General features: G+C 42.7%; 1 protein-coding gene across 4 annotated transcripts in view; it reads right to left on the bottom strand.

The window, feature by feature from the left end:
• pxb overlaps positions 1–14,955 on the bottom strand; it is a 289,206-nt gene extending 274,251 nt beyond the window's left edge. Inside the window, exons 1-2 of one of the 4 annotated variants that reach the window (XM_043416385.1) lie at positions 13,319–14,955; positions 11,745–12,259 (exon numbers count right to left, since the gene is read on the bottom strand). The gene's annotated coding sequence lies outside the window, so the exon portion shown is untranslated. Of the gene's footprint in view, positions 1–11,744 lie in introns of all 4 variants that reach the window. The other 3 variants (XM_043416383.1, XM_043416386.1, XM_043416388.1) reach the window with 3 other exon arrangements.
• Positions 14,956–23,444: the final 8,489 nt, after the last annotated feature.

The following is a 23,444-nucleotide window of genomic DNA, read 5'->3' as shown; positions in this document are numbered from 1 at the left end:
CTCGCCCTCTCTTCTTTTCACTCGACCTGTTATACTCTCTTGTAAGAAGCATTGCAAAACAACAGTATTAAACTTGTTTTATTTATATATAGAAATTCTCAACATTCTCAATGTTAATTTCTCAACTTAAGAAAAAGTTAAAAACTTTTTATTATTCGTTTTGAATATAATCAACTCCACACACATTCATTCAATTATTATTTCAAATAAAAGAACAATTTCAACAGAAATTGTATTCAAACACAGCAGCGATCGGTCTGGCCAACCGATCCGAAGCCCGAGGTCTGACCCTCGACAATAGAGACTGCTATCCATTATCCACACAGGAGTCGATAAGAATTTCCTCCTAATTAACATCAACTACTAATCACACAATCATTCATTCTTGTATTTCAACTGATTTACATAAATTAGGTTTTTTATGCCTTTTAATTAAAGGCTTTTTTCCAAACCTTTGTTGTAATTGTCTCATTTAATTTAATTTACAAAAACTAACTTCATGACGCAAACAAACTTTTCCATCGTAAACGTTTTTTTTTTTTTAAATATTTCAATTAGCCAATGAGTTTTGCTTCTTCTGTACCAAAACAATAATGAAAATGTAAATTTCATAACCATCCTCGTTCGAGGGGATTTACGGGGCAAACCATTTGAGATAAAAGTGACCTGTGTCGGATTGGACACGATTACAAATACACAAACGAATAATTCCTCGTGGCGTAGCAACGCATGTTGATGCTTTTATCGATTCAGAACTACCGAGTAACATAATATTGCCCTGCGGTGCGTTTAGACGATACTTTCGTCACGAACAACAACGGATCGGATGATTATTTTCTCGTATGAGTGCGCGCTCGATGCTGCAAATTCAGCATTGATTTAACCCGCCTGTTTATGCACACATGCGTTCGTCTCCTCGCTCGTACAGGAGCGATTGTTGCAAGAGGCTCCAATGAGCGTCATTAATTCGAGGAAAGCCGCGATTACAGATTTCGATCGTTGGTAATCCATACGGAAACGAAACGTACGTGCCACTAGCGATAATTAAAATGTTGCAGCATACTTCTCTCTCCTTATCAGCGCATTTGGCGAAGGCGTAACCTACGTATAAGCCTCCGTATGCGTGCTTACCGCGAAAATAAGTTCGCCGAATATTCGTGCAAAAAGTCGCAGAAGAGCTGCCCCGCTCCACGTTGCAAAATGAGATCCGCGATCGCGAAAAAAAACTGGAACTTTCCGAGACAAAGCATCCAAACAGTTGCATGCAACGTTGTTCCATTCTTCAGGTGTTTTTTCAGCGAGCTTCTAATTAAAGAACAGCACAACGTGCGAGTCGAAACTTTCGTTTTTTACTTCATTCCCATCCTTATTGTTCCTCGCTCCACATTTATCGAGTGAAAATTCCAAGTGGATCCAGTCGAGTCGGGATTTCTTTTACAGAAAATTGGAAAAACGAAGGGAAAACAAACAAAAACAGAAAATGAACGATGAGGAACATAACACGAGCGTGTCTGCGTTTCGATATTGCTGAATCGCCTTATAAATAAACATATTGCCCTATCGACGCTTTCCTAACGGGCACGTGAAGTTATCAAACATTCGCAGTGCTCAATACGTACGTACACACCAAGGGATACAAACCCCTACACGTGTATTTGGGACAGCCATTCGAGGATTACCAAAAAGTGGTGTGATAACGCCACGATAACTCGTACATCCGTGCGGAGCTCGGGCGTCAGTGGCAAACGAGCTACGATAAATCTATCTCTCGCTCGCCTCTGCGTATTCGCTCCATTTGATGTTGTTGTTGTTTTTTTTTACTTTTATATTTTTTTTTATTATTTATTTTTCAACGCACCCGGGTGCGAGTGGACAACGAGCTTTTTACATGTGGCTTCGGAGGGCCGGCACACGCGAATACACAGACGCAAACGCACACGCTCGTACTTTAGGACGGGCACATATATTTGTAGGGGGCGATGGACAATATTGGTAAAACGAGCAGCTCCGCATCGATACACGGATGGGCAGGTGCGTAGAACGAACCGCTCGAATAGCCGGACCGGCGTATAGGCAGGAAACACAGCCGCCGAACGGGTCATCGACGCTCATCGCGTTCGACCCGGAAGTACGTGGAGGTCCGACAGATTACGCTCGATCTATGTGTATATATATTGCCTGGACTTGGAAGCAAAAAGGCGCACTGAGTCAATGATTCCACACAGGGAAAGCCTTTCCGTACGTTTCCACGCGGCAAATATTTCACTTATTTTTTTTATTTGTGTACCTTTACGCGTCCGAGAATTTAACACTTCTGGAATAAAGCTGCGGACTTTCACGCTAAACGACTGGACCGTTTAGCTGCTCTGATTGACAGGCTTTCCAGCGTTTCAGTAACGAAAGATTTAGAATGCAGTGTAAGTGATTTAGAAGAAAAACATACATACAGAAAATTCATTTGCATGATGGTCAAAAGAAGTTGTTTTTTTCAAGCTTTTTCTTATGCTCTCAACTCTCGAAATATTAGTATGGCGGGAATCACCTCGTGATATGATTGCTCCCAATCCGATTTTACAAACGCTTGCACGATGATAGTTGAGAATCGGTGGACGTGGAATCCGCGACCGTTCACGTCTCCGGCTAATATTGCAAGTTACACATTGACCATACGATCTGTCCTCTCCCCCTTTCTCTTGCTCTCCAGTCTGCTCCGATCTCGTTGCATCCTTTCATCCCCGCGGTGCACCAGCGGTGCCCCCTTCGAATATGCAAACGCGAAGTGCCATCCCAGGAATGACAAATTTCTGGCACGCGGTTCGCGAAGGTCCACACGCGCATATACGAACACACACGCAAACACGTCCAAATGCATAGTTTCACAACGCATTACATATTACACATACTTATGCGCATACACTTGCGCACATAGCCACGTTTGCGATCGACCTGTACACAGTTTTACACACATGAACACAGTCATGCACAACTGTGTCTACGAAGGGGATCCGGAACGATGGTCGCTGCGTTGGGAAATGGCAAAGGGTTGCACAGGCCTCGGGGGAAAGGGAGAGTGATTGCTCTCACGAAAGATAACGCAGATACTCCAGCTTCCTCGGTCTCGTACGCGTGTATATATGTATGTTTTTTTCGGGTGCCTGATATCCTCGGCGTCCCTCTATCTCTCGCTTCCTCCCACTTCCGTCCTTGCTCTCTCATATTCCACAGTAGCCGGTGACGTTGAACGCGTTCTCACAAGCTCGCTTAATGCCTACGCACAATTTCATCCCCAACCCCCTCGGCCACCTACACGATCACGAGTAGTGATTTGTGGCGATTGTTCGGTCTCGAAACGTCGCCCGTTGTTACGTTACCCCCGCGAGTTCTCCGCGAGATACCAACGACGCGAGCGCGCTCCGCGTTAGCTACATTCGCGATGCGAATACTCGCACGAATTTCTGCCATACACGTACGCATTATAAACACAAGCGATACGCGCATATATGCATGTCCGTGTGAGAATCGCTGTGCTTCTCTTGCTCGAGGTTCGGTATTACTATGGGAGAATCGGGAGAGGCGCCACATCGAGAAACGAGATCTCCATACTGACCCCTAGCCACGCTCGTAAATTCATTTGCCGGTAACGACCCGCGGACGAATAAATAAATGTATGTAAATGTACGTGTGTGCGAAATGCATATGACTGGAGTATCGCCGTATAACGCTGCACGGACACAGTTATGGAGATCCATTTGAATGTGGGTCTGTTCGTGTGCGGGTGTGCGCGCGCGAGCGTCCGGAAAATAAATGATCCACCATTGTGCGAATAGAATTTTTAACGTCCGGGTTGTGTGTAACTTTGGTTGTTGGATACTTGAACGAATGCGCATCGGAAATGAGCAACATTTCGATGAATATCGCTTCAGAATATTCTTTCAATGAAGACATTATGAGTAATCGCTCCAAAGGGTATGCAATCCCTATTTTTGGCACGCGGGTGTGCGCATAATTGTTGAGTCACGGATGTAAATGGAATGACTTTCGGCTTTATTTGCATTGTAAATCTCTCGCGGTCGAGAATTGATTTTTTTTTCGTGTGGGAGAGATCGCGGTAATATGGAAACCCACGGAAACGTCGTATTCATACCGACCTTCGAAAATGTCCACCATTTCCACTCACGTATAATCGAAAAACACCTTCCACGTCCGTAAAGAATCCTTTTATTAAAAAAATCTTTTCGCTACTGATCCATGGCTATTCAGCGAGCGAAATGCTTCATTGGAATTCGTGATCGGTCGATCGGAAACTAAAATAAATTTGAGCAAACCATCGAATCTCGTGATAACCGTTTTACCGTATTAAAAAATGGATGAGCGTGTTAGCCACGCACTGGAATTAAAACAACATTCCATCAGATTTTTAAGGCCGCATTAAACCGTCTCCACGAGCACTTTGGAAAATGGACATCGAACAAAAATTAAAAAACATATATATTTCTTTCATTAATTCATAAAATATGGATGAAACGTACAAACGATGGGATCTAATGCAATTGTGATTCGACTTTTACGCGTAGAGTTCACGATTAAATGCGCCTCTGCGCTCAAAGATGAAACTAGTTGATTTGCCCTTAGGCCACAGAGATTCACGGCAATGCAGCAAGACAGATGAGTGCAGGGTGTACGGAACATTCGTGTGTGTATGTGTGATATACAAAGCTCGCGAGTGAAGGGGGTGTCGTACGCAGCTGTTCCTAAGTCCCGTAGAATCATCCCCTTCGCGGAATATCTCGCATCAATCTCGTTCATCCTCAAGCATGTGAATTCACATGTACATATGAGAGTGTACGTTTGGCTGAGGCATTCTGCGAGGTTTCGTATGCTCGAGCTACGGTGCGGTCATTACGGAGGGCGTGATCGTTATTTGATTGCGGGGGCAGTCCATGTGTCACGAAAAAGGGCTGGGGTCGGGTTCGACCATCATAAGCAAAGGGGGTGCGGATTAGTCCAGACAATGGACCAAGTCTTGGGAAGATGAATTTGTCAGGAAGAAAAATTGCTGCAGGATGTGACTAAAAAGTATAACGTTTTATCGCATGACTACGAAAGGTCTTTGCGACGATTAAATTGTTTGGCAACAAAAAACTGCGAAGCTTCGTGAGCGAAACGATCTCTTCTCTTCTCCCTTTGCATCGGTATCTGCTCGCTGGTTCTGGAATTTCCTGGTTCACTCGAAACTATGTCCAATTTACCGTATCAATGATGCTGGAGGTTAAACGGAGATGCTGAAATGTGGAAACGATCGAGCAGAACTGGAGGAAGCTATATACCAGAAGAGTGATAACGCTTCAGGAGAAACGACGTCTTCATGACGAAAAACGATTTTTTCTTTTATCTTCTCACCCAAGTGTTTTTTTCCCTATACATTCCTTGCTACGTCGAGGACAATTTCGTATATCTGTATCGCTGCACATATGCAATGTACATAGAGAAGCGCATAAGGGAAAGTTGGAACGTCTCCAAACTCGGCAGAGTCCCAACGATGCTTGCGGACGACCACTCGTAAATGCTCGGTTACGCGGCGTGTCGTAGAACCGAAGAAGAGGCACCATGATATTTAGTGGAGCCTCTTTTATCCAGGATGTTCCAAAAGTCCCACCTCGAGTGGTGGAAAGTAGTTGAGCTGCGAGATACCGCGAGTGGAGGAGTTTTCGGGGATCTTCCCAGTGGGTCGTATCCAAATCGATATTCGAGACTGCCAATGGATTCTATCGGGAACCGAGGCAGCGTGACAGGAGCTGCTTTGGACTCATGAAATCAGCTCTCGTTATGTTCCACCAATCGACGTAGCATCGGAGAGAAAAATGACGTTAATATATCTCCATAATTATGAACATTAATGTTTTGACTGCATAAATCTTCAACATTATTTTTGAGCGAGCCTATATATATTTAACAAACCGCGAGAGAAAATGTGAGAAAGCCACGTGCCCATCGCCACTGCCGACGCCGTCGTGGATATAAATTAAATTGACTTGTCACTGGACAACCGGCGTCCCTAAATAATACTTAGCGCTGGATTAACACTATACCGTCGGATCTTTATGACTGCGCCGCTTGCTTCTGTGCGCTGTATACCACATGTTAGGTAGAAAGGGGCATAAGAGAGAAAGCGAAGAGAATCATATGACGTTTTATTTTCAAGAACGAGCTCGTCGAGAGAACTACGCCAATATGTGCTACTGTTGAGTGTTGTATAGAGCCGTTAATCACACAAGATACGATCTTGGAATGGATGCGAGGGTCGCGAAGGATTATGCTGTAGAATGTGGCAGAATTTCACAAGGATTGTAATGTCGCCACTTCAGTTAATAAAATCGGTGTTTTTTCATCTCCTTTCATCCCGTTCGCCTCTGCCATTGTCCGTAGAAATTTGTATTGGCATTGTTGTCTCGACATTCCGACAAGAACCTCGACAAAAATTTAATCAAAATCCGGCAATGAAACGAAAACACGTAACTCCAAACATTTCGTCCACATTCCCGATAAGAAGGCGCATTATGAAACAAAGAAATCCGTCAATCAATTCGATTGACTACCAGCACTGTGAAACGCAAACTTTCTGTTGTTCGAAATAATTCTGCACAAAGTGGGCCAAAAGCGCATCGAGTTCGAGAGTATTTCGATTGGAATAAAACATTTGAACGAGTTAAATGAAGATTCCTGTAGTGCGGGAACGTTTTCTCGAGCTGAAAATTACCCGGATACCAGAAAAGATATAACCGATGGTACAGAGGGATTTAGAGATATAAATTCCCAAGGCAGTGTTGAAGTTTGTGCGCGTGATGACTGAATGGCCGACAGCAGTACCTATTGACCATCACCACCGCGTACGAGACGACGTCGACTATTTTACGATGAAACTGTTGTAGATCCAATTTAACGGATGCGCTGAGAGAACCAGGTCGTTTCCGGGCTATTGGTCCATTCCTATCCAATACATGGATACATTCTTTATATACAAACATATGAAGAGTCTCACTTTTTCCACCTTCGCGTCCACTCTTATTTCGCGTTTGCACTCCACCCTCTGCTACTTTCATCTTCCATATAGCCGACAAAATATACCGACAAACCTCCGCTGAAAAGAGTTGGCTTTCCCATTTCGCTAGATTCTCTCTCACTTAACGAATCAACATCCCTGTAAATCCTTGCTATTTTCATGGAGTTTCCACTCAACGGAAAACCAGCTATAAAAGTCTTTCTGCCCCAGCCTCCGATCGCTATGATTAAAAATTGATCGACTTCGCTTCGAACTCTTTGCTTTTTGTTGTTTTACTTTAACCTCATTCCGCGGGAGAGTTCTCTCCGGGATTTTCAAAGCACGAAGGTCAACGGTGGATTACAATTTCTAAATAACAACATGATCACATCGCGATACATTTGACGAACCGCAGATCCGGTACACATTCAAAGAGACGTGCACATTCGTAAAAACACTGATGAAATTTGATACTTTCTTTTTCGTCTGCTGTGATACGACATTCGCCATATTCAAGAAAGGTGCACGTACCATGTTCCTAACACGCCTCAAGCACAATACGAGTTTTACTGCTCTGTACACACATTTTTTAAGACGATATACGTTGCATACTGTTTGTTAAGTGGAAAGTGTATGCCCCAAGCACGTTGTACTCTGATGCTAGTTACACTGCGAACACTGTAACAGGCTAAATGAGGGTAGCAAAGGTTCCCACTCGTGAAAGAAGCCCGCTCGTCTGTACGGGAATCTATATATATGAATAGGTTATGCAGGTTCGTTAACGAGAGAATCTCGTGTCGATAGAACCTCACAAAGAGTGTGGACACGACTTTATCCAGCGTTGTTGCCCATCTGGAATATCCTTTTTTTTACTTTTTCATTTTTCCTGCGAAGAAAAGTGCAAATGAAAATATTTACTCGGCTCTCTACAAAGATTATGTTTCTGCTCTTTCTTCATCACTCTCCTCGTTTTATTTCTTTCATTACGAAACTTTGTGGATCCCCATGCGCCGCTACTCTTTAAAGTTGGACCTCCAATGTTCAGCACACAATTTATTTATCTATGACTTGTCTCTTTATCCCGGCATGGACGTTTTTTGATATTCGTTTCAACATGGGACAGCATTGACGGAGATTGCTTATAGAAACTGAACAATAAAGAAAAGGAGAAAAAGTAAAAGATCACTGAAGACTCGTCTAACGAACGATCGATGTTTATTGAGCCGGATTCCGGCTGCAATCATGCCCGCACACGTAACGATAAACGCCCGAGATACAAAAGTCTCCACAATACATATCTGGCCACATAATTAACAACGCACTTGGTCGACCTCAATATTTTTTTGACGCTTTCACCGACGCAATCAACGCTCTCTAGAATAAGAGATGCGACCACAGATACTTGTTCTCTTTGTTACGAATATTCTCTTTGATATTACATTAACCAGCGGTATCCAGTGACTCTCTGGTGATGGAAAAGTCGAAGATATCTTTTCATTCTTATTCTCTCACATCAGCCGGTATCAACTCCGTCGAACGAATCTCGTCGATGTGGACTAAACGCTATCGAGCTTGAGGAAATCTTGGGAATTCACCTCTCCACTACTGCGAGACTTCGTGAAAAGTCTTTACGACTTTTTCGTTTTCGCTTTACTCTCGTCGCACCTTTCATCGCGTATCCTCTTTACCGCCCAATCTTTCGCGCACAGATTTCTATCTTATGATAGGACGCCATCGATATTTATTACTATTATTCGTACGGATATTGAGAACCTTTAAAAATTCCTTTATTACATGTGAAAAAGTTGAGAGTTCTAGATATCGTGATACGAGGACGGGATAGAAAGGCCGAGATACCCCTTCGAGTATCAACTGCCATATTATCTACGTTACAGCCACTACCACTGGGTATCTTATAGTCCATAAATCCATCGATTACTGTCTACGAGATATGCCTTTTATTATCTTACATGCCAGCCTTTCGCCTCGTTAATTTTCCGCTTTCACTGTTTCCTTAGATTTTCATACACAATTTTACGCAGGAGAGTTTCGCATGCTCGATTCTTTGACGTCTCATCCAATTACACTTACAGAACTTTCATTTTATGTGTAAGTCCGCGAACCGCTGTGGAAGCAGCGAAGAAAACGCGCAAGGAAATCCAATAAAATTATAAAACGAAGATGAAAAATGTCTGTTACTCGAGTGGAGAACGCGCGTGCAAAACTTTCTTTCGATTATCACCGAGCTTTGAGAAACTGATTAAATGAACCAACAAAACCAATCAAACTGTTTACAAACAAAGTGTTGCTCTGTTATTTTTTACCTTGAGAAAATTGAACCCAAAGAAAGAAGCCATTGTAAATCGACATTGTAAATCGTAAATCCTGGTTCAGGGTGAACGAGATAATCGACTGGTCGTTCCCAACGAGACAGAAAGTATTGTGAGGAAGGAAAAATAGCTGAGCGGTGCACAATAAAAGGGAAGCGTGCTTGTGGTGTTTGGAGGATTGCTTTAACCATCGCTGAGCTATACCCACATATTTATTCATGCATATATGTATATATTCTGTTACTCTGTTACGAATAAATATTTGTCGTTCGAGTCTGGAACGAGACCTCGAGGCGATTTAATCCGCAATTAGCGGGCGCAGTTCTCGTTAACGATCGCTCGCGGTAGATTCATTTGTATATATACGTCTATTTATACGCTCGCTTATCTATGTATATGTGGACAAAGCTACAAAAAGCTTTGAGAGTTTGCTCCCGTGTTAAAACCCGTTGCAGATTGGTCTCCTGCGGGTGTCCAGCCCCTTGAGCTCTGCAATGATCTACGACAAAGATGCCATTGTCATGGGCTTTTGGAGATTTTCTTCGACAAAAACCACCTGGCTACCAACTCAATTAAAGAGCTAAATACATTTTACTTTAGGAAGTAAAAAACGTTCTTCGCTTATTCCTTTTTGTTATTGTACTTTCGGAAAACTCTCCAAACTCTTTCTACAAGCCTCCGACATCTTTAGATCTCGCAGCCTAACGAGCGGTATTCACTCAGGAATTATTCGAATCGAGAACAGATTTGAGCCCTGCTCTGACGAAGACCTTCCTTATTTTGCAACCACCTAAAATTCCACCTCGATGGAAACGGTGATTTCGAGGGAATTATTCTCCCTTGAGTTACACTCTACGAAAATCCTGCCACCTCAAATACCTTTCGAACGTAATAGTGAAAACGTCGAGCAAAGAGCCGGCGCAGAGTGAATATATAAGCCTTTTAGATCTCTTCGGTCCTTAGTTAATATCACTGAGTTTCTCTTTGTGCATTCCGGTACGTATACAGTAGCTTTCCTGAGACTGTATCTCTATATATTTGTATTAGTGTCCTCTGTATCAATGAGGTACCCTCTGTATCAATGGCATCGTACGCACTCTGCTAAACTGCATGAAAACGGAAGTTGAGTTAATACTGTACGGAATAAGTAAGGGAAGGAAAAACATTATGTCACAGTTTTGTTTTCCAGACTGAGGAATCGTTGACAGTCCTATTTACAACGGCTCGCAAACACTCTCTCTTTTGTCTTTCAATCGTACTCTTCCTGTTCCTCACTTTTGACGTTACAGATGAAACGTTAGATTTAGAGAACATTGCGTTATTGAAAAAGTTGTTAACTCGTTGTTAAAGTTTTATTCTTTTTTGCGCGGTCGTTGCGAATGACCAATGTACCAGTTAGAGCAAGTGCTCCCTTTTTTCTGGCTCTCGCTCTGAAAATCTTACTGGCGCTTTGGCCGCGGCGTATTTTCCCTCCTCGCAGCTCGCCTTTATTCTCCTTTTATCTTGGCGGAAGCTGCGAACAGCGGCAAAGGACGGAAAGTACGGGCGGGGGAAATGGAAAAAGCAGAAAAGGAAGAAGCAAACAAAAGAAGGAAAAAACAGCGAAGACGAACGGAAAGAAAGAGTGAATTGAGAGTCGGCAAGTTACGCGAGGGTGTGTGCATTTGTATGAAACAGGAGACAAGACAAGAAGCGAGGGAAGAAAATTCGCTTTTCCTCCCTTGTTGGCGCGATGCGCGGTTACCCGAGGCATTTCCCGTGGGATGAGATCTTGCCTTACCCTCTTTGTCTCAACTGAAAAAGAGAGGAATATCGAGAGGAATAGAACGCGCAGCATCTCAACTTTACCACCTACACACAGTGGATCGCGTCTCTGGGTGATTCTTCCCTTATTCTTTCTTTCACCCTCTTATTCTTCCACCCGTCAGAATATTCTGACACACAGTCGAACGCTCCCAACCCTTCTGCATTTATTTACGGGTATCAAACACAAACCTCTTTCTTTCCAATAGCTTTTTATATTTTCGCCAAAATTTCACTCGCCAATTCAATTACATACATGCATACATTTTTTTGACATCATCGATTTTAATCTGTCTCAAAGCAAAGCAATCAGTCGAGTGCTTCTCGAATTCGAAGAGCGAAAATTCCCCCGAGTGACGGAATAACCGAATTAGAAATATCGCAGAAATAAGAATCAGACAAATTGTTCAATTCAATTGTTCAAACAAATCATATTACTTGTTGTTCCATAGTTTGTTAAAGCTCATTCAATGCTACCTTAATTTTGTTGACGAGCCACGTGCCCCGGACACGTGTTATACAAGACGTTTACATGCAGAGTCGGGGGGAAAAAAGGAAGAGTAATAACTTGCCTCTCAGGTACGAAGCGTGTAGACTCCGTTCGTCACGTACGCTCCAGCTGCATTCTTTCTTTTTCTTCACTTTTTTTTAACACCCGTTGATAAACTTTTACTCGTTCCACTCGTTTTATCCCGGTCTCTTTTCCGCGCTCAACGTTATTCTCTCTCTTTTTTCTTATTCCTGGATACGTTTTACACCCCGAATCTGCTCGTTGAAGAAGTCTGCGAGGAGAACGAGAGCGAGAGCGAGAGAGAGAGAGAGAGAGAAAAAAAACGTCAAATCCGCGCACCAGAATTACGTTCGGCAATTTATATATGGACGTGTCGAATCGAACGGATCGTTCTTGTCGCTACCATTGCAATTTCCCGACACTGTACATATACATATATTTTTTGGACGCAATGGTTATACAGTCAGATGCCATTTTTCCTCCATTTTCCTTTCATCCTCCTTCTCCAAGATCTGCCCGATGTTATTTCTTCTTTTTATTATTTCGTATTTACTTTTTTATCACTCATCTTCGACACTGCAAATAATAGCACAGGGGATTACGATTAAATCTTACGACTCGGCGTACTGAGAGCCACGAAAAGGTCGACAGGAAATCGAGTTTTCTTCTCACTAAAAAAAACCACTAAAAAAACCCTCCGAATAATTTACGACGAGAAAACTCGATTATGCTAAAACGAAACGTGCTACGCGCCAGTTTCCAAATCATTTGGAAGTGGAGTTTTCAATTTGAATTCCTCGTCAAGAATTCTATTACTTCCTATCGCTCTCGTTCAAGCCTCTTAGAAGATGAAAAAGTGCGTGGAAATGTTTGCAGGATCTTAGGCACGTGTTCGATCATTTTTCTTTACTTTTCTGTTGCTAATAACAAACCCAAACAACTTATTGTTATCGATTTTATCGTGAGCTTCTCTTATAAGCAGCGAGATCCTGGACCCGTCTCTCGATTAATCGATCCTCGTTACGACCAGCCTGTCTGCTTGATTCCTTTCTTTTCTCTCCTCGCTTCTCTCAACAAACTGGTCCCTCTGCGTACCAATCTTCCTTGTACGTACCCCGGTGTATCATCTACAGGCATTGTGTATCGATTTTAAATGAAAAATCATTGCAAATAAAAACAACGTACCACGTGAATCGGCGCGCCTCGGATCGTAAAGCAAAAGTGAACGTGGAGCATCTGTGAGAAGAACGATTTCGACCGTTTTCCTTCAATTGATGAGTCCGGCGTGAGCAGTTTGACGTGTACTCGAGTAAATGTATATTCGATTCTCTCAACAAATTACAGCCTGATAGCGCACTAATGAAAACGATAAAAATTGATCAAACGAGGCAGCGAATCGTGCGCAGCTATTCAGTTTCGTTTATCAAATTTCTCGTACAGTTCGACTAAAAAAAATTCATTTCACACTGGAACGTTATCGTCGTTGGCTTCTTTAACGAGACACTTCCGGCCATGCAGTGTTTTATTTAATCCTATCGAATTGCGTCATCAATAGAGTATCGGATGGTTCAACGAAACGTTCGCAGTTCCTATAGTGGCATGCCTTACTTAAGCTTTCGATTCAATTCCACTTACGAGTTATCGATTTAATTGTTGTACGCACTGTATATCTGTGCATTCAGGCTGATCGACGTATGTCTATACATAGCGATATGAAAGGGAAAAAAAGATGAAGGACCGCATGGCCAAATGGAAAGAGGAGACGTGCGGGCATCCGGCTTTTGGATCGCGGGATAAAGCTCTAATCCGCTAATTGGTATTCATCTTTTCTCTCTCCCACTCTCGCCCCCCCCTCCCTCTCGCGCTATTTTTCTTTTTCGATGGTATAGTGGATCCTATACTCTAGTCTGTTAATTATATTTAATTGCGGGACCGTTAATTATATCTTTAATTGCTCTGCGTACGGGAGCTCCGATGCATTGTACCACCCACGTTTTCCATGTATTCGGTAGATGTATGCGTATATCGATATATTTATATGCATTACATACGTACTGTGTCTATTGCGTTTATATACCGATGGGAATATTCGAGTTCACGTTTATACGTTTGAGCACACGCCTACACTTTGGAGCACGCGGCGTCGTCGTGTATTTATATTCGAAGCTTTTTATCGAAGAACGCACCAAGCAAAGTAATACCAATGTAATACGTTTTTTTTTTTTTTATTTTATTATTTTGTTTTATTATTACGATTTTGCATATGGAATCTCTCCAACGATAAAGCCAAGCGGAATGTTTATTAGATTTTTTTTATCTCCGTTTTTTCCTCCACTTCGAATATGTGTGTAGAAATTTTTATCGCGTTCGTCATTGCGGACTTGTTCGACCGGTAAAACTTTTTACGACCGACCGAATCACGACAATTGGATTTTCAAATGAAGGTATTATAGAGCCTTTTGTGACTCAACGATTCTCTTGAAGCATGCTCGCAGAGGGGGAGCGAGAGGAAAAGGGTTGGAAATAGGAATTTAAGAAATTCAATTCACGTGTGGTTTTTTCGAATTTCAATTCCAATCGGAATTTTTTACTTCGCTCCGAATAGTCTGCGGCTCTTTTTGTTCGTGCTTCGGTCGCGAAGCTCTTGGATCAACGAACAACGACCTTGATCTACCGAAAAAAATTCGTACAGCTAGAGAAAGAAGGAGAGGGAACAGGGGGGGTGGAGGAGGAGAGAAAGAGACGAGGGAGGGAATTGTATGGAAGCTTTAGATACCCTTGATCGAGCCTCGAGGGTGTCGAACCCCATGTGGGGCCTGGCTTCGAGGATTTTCGAGATCAACCCTCTTCGCACTCGGGCAACCCTCTTCAGAGAAAACTAATTCGAGTATAAAGCGATCGTCCGAAAGATCTCGAGCAATTTTCACATTCGCGGGCGTTTCGGGGGATCGAAACTCGAATACGGAAAAAAATTCTTCACCCAAGGGACTCGGGCGAAACTTAATTTTCTTCGGTTTGATCAAAAATACAATGATCGATCACGTGCTAACAGCGCAAATCAAGGACAAACGCGATAAATAGGCTCCCGAAACTTCCTCCCTTCTTTGGGAGGCTTTTTTAGTTCAGTATTCGGTGAAATCTCGATCGAACTGAGAGAACGCGACGATATATGTAAGTTTTTGTTTTGTTCTCTGATCTATAGATGCTTTTTTTCAAAAAATACGACCGCCCCGAGAGATAAGTGCAGTTTTTGGAGAACGGCCCGCGACGAAGCGGGTTCTCGACTCGACTGAGGCACCTTTACTCGTTCCCTCAGTGACGTGCCAGGACGCCCAATGCCACCCCACAACACGGGAGGGCGAAAACTGCGCGCAGTCGCAATTTCAAGCGGTGCATGGTCCACGATAATATTATTAACAGTATCAAAAGCTCCGAAAATAATTAACCCAAAGGATGCTGGATAATCATGGAGAAAAAACAACTCGCTGTATTTTTCTCCCTCGATAAAAGGATTATCAGATATTCACCGATTTTACCGGGATGATGATAAAATAATGTTGCTTTTAAAGTTTTATCACAGCTCACAGTCATGAGCATAAAAAAAGAGACAGAGAGAGAAAGGACGGAAAATTCTTTTTCATGAAAATACCGGTGTAAACAAGATTTAAGGGTTGACATTAAGGGGTGGATCGAGAGTGTATCTATACATTGGGAGACTATTCAGAGTCGAATTTTCACCAGGAGGCCCTCCGCTCAGCGCGTATATGGCTAAGAATCAAGAGCACTCGAGGAAAATCGTGAAATTGCCGACACCCTCTTTCACAACGCCAAAATAGGGGATGAAACGCGCACGGGGGGGTGGGGGGGGGTGGGGGTAAGAACTGTGAGCTACGGGAGAACCGCTTCCTCTCACTATATATCTTCGTGGACGAGAGCTTTTGCCCTTCGCACTCTCGAAGCCTTCCCCGTCGAAATAATGGCCGGATAATCCGTTCTCTGGTATTGGGATGAGGCCTCTGACTCTCGAGCGACCGGAGCAATATATATAGCCGTATTTTGTTTCGGGGCTAAAAGGCTCCTCTTTGGGAACAACCCTGTACGAGAGCTTCGGCTAAAAGTCACTCTCACCCGCTACTTTTTTGTTATCTTTCTGGAACATATACTAGAAGACTGAGGTAAACAGACACGCATCAGCTACTTCCGACTGGAAAAATCAAGAGAAGGAATGGGAGAAAAAATTAAACATGTACGCGTTCGGCCTGGTTCCGCACACCGAAAGCCTCGCGGGCCTACTCACAATTTCTCTCTTTGATGTTCGCCTCGCGCCGAAGAAAAGAGATGGAATAAAAAAGGAACGAGTATCTCGGCCCAGATTCAAGGAATGTTCCAGTTGTCCCTGACATGCCCAGACTATTTTTTTTTTTAATAAACTTAAAAAAAAAACGGTACATGTTCCCAATTCAATTTGCAGCGAGAATTAATGAAACTTTATACAATTAAGTTCAATGAATTTCAGCACATTAATAAATATTCAAATGGTAAATATATTCAAGTTGGCATAATTAATCAAATTTGTCACCAACACGTTTGCATAAATAGAAGAGAAACGTGAAAAGGACTGTCACAAATCACGTGACGCGGAATGAATGAGTTTCGAGGGGTAATTTAATTGGAAAATTTAGCCGTGCAAAAGGGGTATGTCCCGAGTAAAGATCCATGCGGGATTTTGGGTGTATTCACGTATGGTCTACCGGTCTCCTCATCTCCGTTCCTTCCGCCACTTATGAAACGAGAGAAATAGTTTGCATGGAAGGTGTTTCATTCGACGTGGGGCGACGTACTCGAGCAGCAAAGGTCGAGTTCCCCTTGACGCGGTCTCTCACATCGTAGATTATACTACATGACATGTACCTAAACAAAATGTTTCTAAATTGGGGGTCAGTTTTACAGAGTTATAAAATCTCAACATTTCCAAGCAGAAATTCGTATTCCAGCTTCTCTGCTGAGGGGGCGTTGCCAAAATATTGATTAACAGCAATTCATTCGAGTCCCCGTGCCTCTGCTTTACACTGGTACAGCATCCTGAGCATCTGAACGGGAGTTATATTTTATCACCGATTATAAGAATGGAAGAATGATTAAACAATATTCCGCTCGAAGTGCTTCCTGCTCATCCTGCTGAGGATCTTCCAATGCAGATAAGAGGGAAATACAAGAGCTGTATGCACAATGATCTTACCGCAAATAAATTCGCTCGTTCCAGCCACACGGAGAGCCCGGCGATCATTAAACCTTGAAAAGGTAGCTGCTCGGCTGATGGTCCAGCCTCGGCAATTAGAAGCTCAGCTTCTCGAGGGGAACGCGCATCGGCCGCTCCCACGTCATAAACATGTTACTCCCGTATTCGCCCACACTTTGCTTCCCCATATCTATACACGTACTCTCGCAGGTTTACGTATATAAAGCAGCAAACAGGTATATATAAATATGAGAGTATGTACGTACACACGGGGTGCTTTTAGTCGTCGTTATGCCGACGTGTCCTCCGGGTTACGCCCGTAATAACGCACCTACGTGACGGAGGCTGGAGCCACTGAGAAAGATGCGGAGAGGGAGGGAGACGGGAGAGGAAAGAGGCAGAGACGACGACGAATATTCCAGTGGCCGGACACACTGCGGGCCAACACCTCATGATCCGCACAACCTGGACCATATACGAGAGATATAAAATGAGATAAAAAAAAGCAAAAAAACTAGAAAACCCATTACTGCACGCTTTCTGATTCCTTCGCCTGCCCCTCGCTCTCTCTCTCTCTCTCCGTCTCTCTTATTTCCTTTCCATCGTGTCTCTTCCTTTTGATGATGGACCATGTATACGTACATATGTGGACGTACATAAACAGTGGTTGAGCGAACGTGCTCCCGCTTTACCGTAAATCAAAAAGTCTCGCACTCCAACGACTTTTACCGCGTGTACACTCTTGTGGATCGCGCGAGACGCGAAATATCAGCTTAAACCCGTCGTATATTCTTCTTGGCTCCCTGACTTTTGTGGATGTGCATATGTATCCTTAATATATTAAATATATACATGTATATCCATGGGATAGCGAATATATTATTAAAATTTTGTCGTAGTCATATGCATGGACGTTAAACTTTTTTTTGCTGCTCGCACGTCCGGTATGCGAAATCGTAAATGTCTCTAGAAAGCTAGACACATTTATACTTTTTTATTATTTTCAATCGGCCATCGTTGTGCGGGCAAATTTGTCTGGAAAAAAATGATTTTTATGTGACAGAATTTGTAGCGCGATGCTTATTTCTAGCCTGCGACGCTTTACACTTGTTTTTTTAATAAAATATGATTTTATTGGCTGGTAATTTTTGTTGCCATCGTATATTATTCGACGTTGAAATACAAAAAGGAAAGTGCCTTGAATTCTTTGAAAAAATTGTTAAGATTTTAACGACGTAATGGAATTTTCAGATAATATTGGCAGTGTAATGTGTTCTCGTTGTTTTTTCTCATTCCATTGTATCCGAAAAGCCATCAAATTTCTCGCTGTTCGATCATTTTTATCCCGCCGCGAGGGCAATAAAATCGTTGATTGTCTCGTGCCCGCTCACATTCTTGTTTTTTCCATCCCTCTTCTCTTTCTCTCTCTGCGCCACTCTCTCCCTCTTCTCTTCCTTTTTCCTTCAACTCGATCAGGACTTTAAAACAATTCCGATATTTTATCTTCACCAAACATCATTCACTTTCTTGTCTCTTCTCTCGCCACAGAAAATCCTCGTCGTTTCTACCGATGGAGAGAAAGCGATTGAGAAAAGGAATCCGACCTTCTAACATCACAGCGTTTTCGTCCCTGGTCCACAAATCTATATCGTAAGCACTCTCGGTCGTATAATTCACGACTTCGTGAAAGCGTTCTTCAAATGCGTCCCCTCATAATCCCCCATGCACGTTCGACTCGCCCTTCCTTTCCTCTACCCAATTTAGCCTCCCGTTTCGTCGTGTCGACGGTCCAGTACACCGAAGAAAACTTTTCAATCTCCAGGTCAGGATAACCCTGTTACGATGGAAAAGAAAAAAAAAAGAAAAAAAAATAAAACACTTCGAACGTACAGATCTTCGTGTGCGTATCTTGCAACTTGCAACATTGGCAGATTTGAGATTTTTCTTGGGGGCGAAGCCCAGAAAACTTCTAAGTTTCGAAGATTACGATATCGAAATATCAACGAACCGAAAAGGAACAAAAAATTAGTGGTATTACGCCTTTTTTTGTATTTCCCTGCGGGGACTCGACTGCCTTTTCTTTCATATCCAGCATACCTTCGAAAGTGCAAGATCGTCTAAATTGAATTTTGGATTGATGGATCAATGAGATCAAGTTGTCGATCGTGAAGACAAGATAATGAATTTTTAATTCGCAGACAATAATGGTCGGGTTTTTAGTAAAAGTAACATCGAAGCTAATTCTTCTTTGCATTATTAATTTGAATTGAAACGAATTCTTGAAAATTTATCGTTTTTATAAAGTTGAGACGAACGAGATGATGGATTTGTCAAAAGTTCGTGATTCTCGAACGAATTTTTTTTATTACTTTCCTTAGCGAGAAAAGTTGGGGTAATTCGATGAAAAAAAATGTTCCCGATTAAACGTGAATGGGATCGTCTCTCCGATCCGCGTTTGTAAGGAGTCGCGGGAGGGGGACTTTTTCTTCGGGGAAAGTAGAAACAGAAAGAAAGATAAAGGGAGAGAGACGGACTAGTATTTCCCGGATGAAGGGAGCCGCCGGGAGAAGAGCTCCATCGATTCTCCGTATACGAGCCCTTTTCCTACCTATACATTGCATTAGCCGAGCACACCCACGCATTGCTGCGGCATTTCTGCTTTCTAACTTCGCAGAAACCTTTATGTCCCCTTTCCCTCGTATCCTCCGTGCTTCCTGCTTTTTTCTATGGCTTCTCTTCATTTCTGCCTATTAAACCAGCCGATTCCACACTCCTTTTTCTTTGTAACCAAATAAGTTAGTTGTCGCTAAGAATCTCATGAGAATCTGTGACAAAGGGAGTGCGAAAGGGAGGATAATGGACGAAAAAAAATCCTGCTGGTGAGAAGTGGCGTCAAAATTATCCAAACGAGCTCAACGCTCACCAGCAACTTTGAAACGAGGCCGACTCATTGCACAAATGAACCTGAAAATGATACTGGCCTGCATGCAACGGCCTCCTACAGCCCTAATATTTCCATGGTTCTCCGTCAGAAAACCCGTGTGAAAAATGTAACAATTTTTTTCTTTCTAATCCTCTCCGGCGACGGATTCGGCTCTTGACGCAATCAACGCGATTAAGCTTAATCCACCTCGTGCGAACGAGTATAAATATCATTTGCCAATGTTAATGCCGACAATCGAGACAAAATTAATGGGCGAATGATTCTGTTGGGTGAAGAAGAATTCGAAAAAAACTGTATTTTTCGTTGATGCCAAGTGAATTTCCCAACGATCGTCAGTTGAATAAATTAGGCGGTGTACACGGTGAAAACGAGGGCGAAAATTCTAGAGGAAAGTACTAGGAATATAATGTCTCGGGGACAGTATACACGTACTGGATTGCAGTATTCATTCGAAGAGCAGTAATAAGAATTGTTCTATCCACCATAGTAAAAAAACCAATACCAATACCTTTTATTCAAAAGAATTAAGAGATTTTTTTTCTACAAGCCTAGTAAAAAATGTTTTCAGTCACTTCAGATGTTTATATTATAAAGTGCGCTCGGGCAACCCTGAAAAAAACTATATGTATGGTAAAATGTCACAAGTATTCGGTGCATATTCGTGTACTTATCATACAATTTACTATATATGCTGACAGTGAAAATTTGTGATTTACAATACATTTCCGCTCATCGGTAAGTGCTAGTCTGACACGATGAATAACACTCGAAAAAAAACGAAACATAGTTCTCGCGTGCATCACTTTTTGCTTAGAATTCGAGCTTAGAAGCTGCTTAGAATTCAAGGGATGAAAAATTGCAAAATTCAAAAGATACTATGCTGTTTGTAATCGGTGAAATGAAAATTTTTCCAGGCAACATCCTGCTCTCATATGGAATATGAAATATTTATGTTGAAAATCCGAGGAATGATCTTAATAGTAGAACATAGAGAAGACTGAACGTATCTGTCACTTTATCAAGTAGCATAATTTGTTCACTGTTTGGACATAGATTGGAGGGCTGTATAGCCAACGGTACGACAAGGCGGGGTACAAATTTTGACAATTGAACAATTATTCAGATCCATTGACGTGATAAATAAACTAGAAAGCACTCGTGCGTCTAGAAGGGTGACAGGGGAATTTAGAGTATTGGATTAACCCCTCGGATGGGTTAGGCATCTTGTTAAAACGCCACGTTTGCTAATAAACTTCGAAACAGCCAGTCGAGAGCTTCCAGCCTCTTATCTGCGTGGAGATACGTCTTAAAGGTTGAGGCTCTTGTTTCTCACCCTCGTTCGGGGTGTGAAATAGAAGGGAGGGTGGAGAAGAGAGAAGAGGACGGTTGCGGAGGAACTGTCCTCGGCCTGTCTGGTTGGTTGAACACCGCGACACCGTTGCTTTCCGGCTCCACAGGGGCAAAACTTTCACTGAATTACAAAATACACTCTGACACTTGGTGGGTTAGGGAGATCGAGATAGGGTTTTTGTTCGACCCTGTGGTTGGGCTCCGGAAGAGTTTCAATGGTAACGGAGAATTCGTGTGGGGTTGCGCTCTCAGGGTGAGATTCTATAAGGTTCGAAACATCAGTCTCGTGCTTTGCCTCTTTTTCACTTGGAACCTGTCGTATAAGAGGGATGAGTAAAGGGTCGAGATAGAAGCGAGCGAAGGCGAGTGAGATCGAAAGAGAGGTATAGGCGTTCAGCGTCACTCAAACTCCGTCTTATTTGAATCACATTCCTCCTCACTTCCCGCGTCACTCTTTCTCTCGGTGTATGCGATTCGTTCAGTTTCTGACGAGAGACAACAACCTCGTCATTCCCTCGGAGAGACAGAGAGAGAGAGAGAGAGAGAGAGAGAGAGGCCGGTCTCCAGAGTCAAAAGACTGAATTATTCGGAGGGTGAAGTTCTTCGCGAAGCTCCTGCCTCGTACGTCTGTCGTAAGAGTTGTTGTACGTGCTTGGTGCCTGTCGCGCCAGGACGCACAAAACCACGTCATTGCGTTCATTCCCCCTGACACATTTCCTCTTCTCGTTCTATCGCTTCATTCTAGCGATTCTTCCAAACACGGCGAAAAAAACGAAGCTAAAAAGAGAAAAATCAACGGAGAGACTGAAAGCCTTGAAAGTTTTTTCTTCAGGTGTTTCCTACACCCTCGCATCGCATCTTTGAAAAAAAGGGTTTCGTGCTTTCTTTCTCGATAAAGCTCGGGCTTTTTCTCTCTATTCTTATCTCATCGTATACGTATATGTCGAGTAGAAATCCTCGGCCTTCGGATTTTCATGTATGTATATACCGTACGGGGAGAAAAAGAGTCTCGGGACTGCGTCCACATTGTATCGCTGTGCAATTCACTCCCGAATGGGGATACTTGAAGAAGGTGTGGAAAGGGTGAGTGAGAAAAACCGGCGACCGGCTCTTCCGTTCGTGTGGTGTGATTTGAGATAACGACGAATTCGATTCCTCAAATGCCCAATCCCATATATCGAGTATTTTTATATACTTTATCGTACAAAAGTTCTGTAGCAATCTAATTTTCTATCGAATATGGTAAGAAAAAATCTTTCCTGATAAAGCAAATTATATTCAATGAAAGGGAATTATGTGCACGAGCTCAGGCTCGAATCTAAAAGCCGAATTCTCGCTCTGCCGAACGAGGGAGTTTTATAAACTTTCATCAGAAAAAATCACCAGTATGACCAGTATAAAAAATGAGTACGCGCGGGTTCTTACGAATCAATGAAACTCATAAATATTGGAATATGGACCCTGCTATGCTCCGGTTTCACCTACATTTAGAATCTTTCTTTCATAATGTCATGCGAAGTCGAGTTTCAACGGGAATGATGTCTTCCTGCTTAAGAATGTACGAGGACAAGGGAAAAGAATAGTGAAAGGACACACGAGCAAATAGAAGCAAATAAACTAATGAGACTGGGTTGAATTTGGTTTTAGAGATCAGGAAACGCATCCGGTAACGAAGAGGGAAAGAGATCGAAAGATGGAGAAGGAGGAAGAAGGATGGCGAAGTAGGGAAGAAAAGAGAGGGAAAGTCGGAAATCCAGGAGCAAGAATAGCCGTAGTGAATATCTGGCAACAGTGTATGGGTACAATTTATTTGAGGAGAAAGATAGAAACACAGAGACACGTGTGCTAGACAGAAACGTAGGAAACATCCGGTGCTGGGAAAGCGGAAGGTGGAGACTGCGTGTGGACGGAATCAGCATAGAAGCGACATTATAATATCCATTATATTCCTGGCCCACGTCGTTCCTGATTTTCGTGCGATTTCTATCCTCCATTGGCTCCACACCGCTGACATTGCTTTCTCGTATTTTCCTTCCTTCTCCCACCTTTTCATACCCGCGTGCATATAAGTCATTTTATGTTTGATCGTGTTACTCACGGCTCTGTACTAATTCGCGATCTTTCTCATAAGATGATGGAACATCGTGATTAAATAAAATTGACTGTGGACAGTGATAAACGGCATTGTACTCACGTACTTACGGAATTCAGGCATTTTAATTCAGCTT

The sequence above is a fragment of the Venturia canescens genome, chromosome 4 (assembly GCF_019457755.1).
Source record: "Venturia canescens isolate UGA chromosome 4, ASM1945775v1, whole genome shotgun sequence".
Classification (NCBI taxonomy): Eukaryota; Metazoa; Arthropoda; class Insecta; order Hymenoptera; family Ichneumonidae; genus Venturia; species Venturia canescens.
This window is presented reverse-complemented; position numbering and strand designations above follow the sequence as displayed.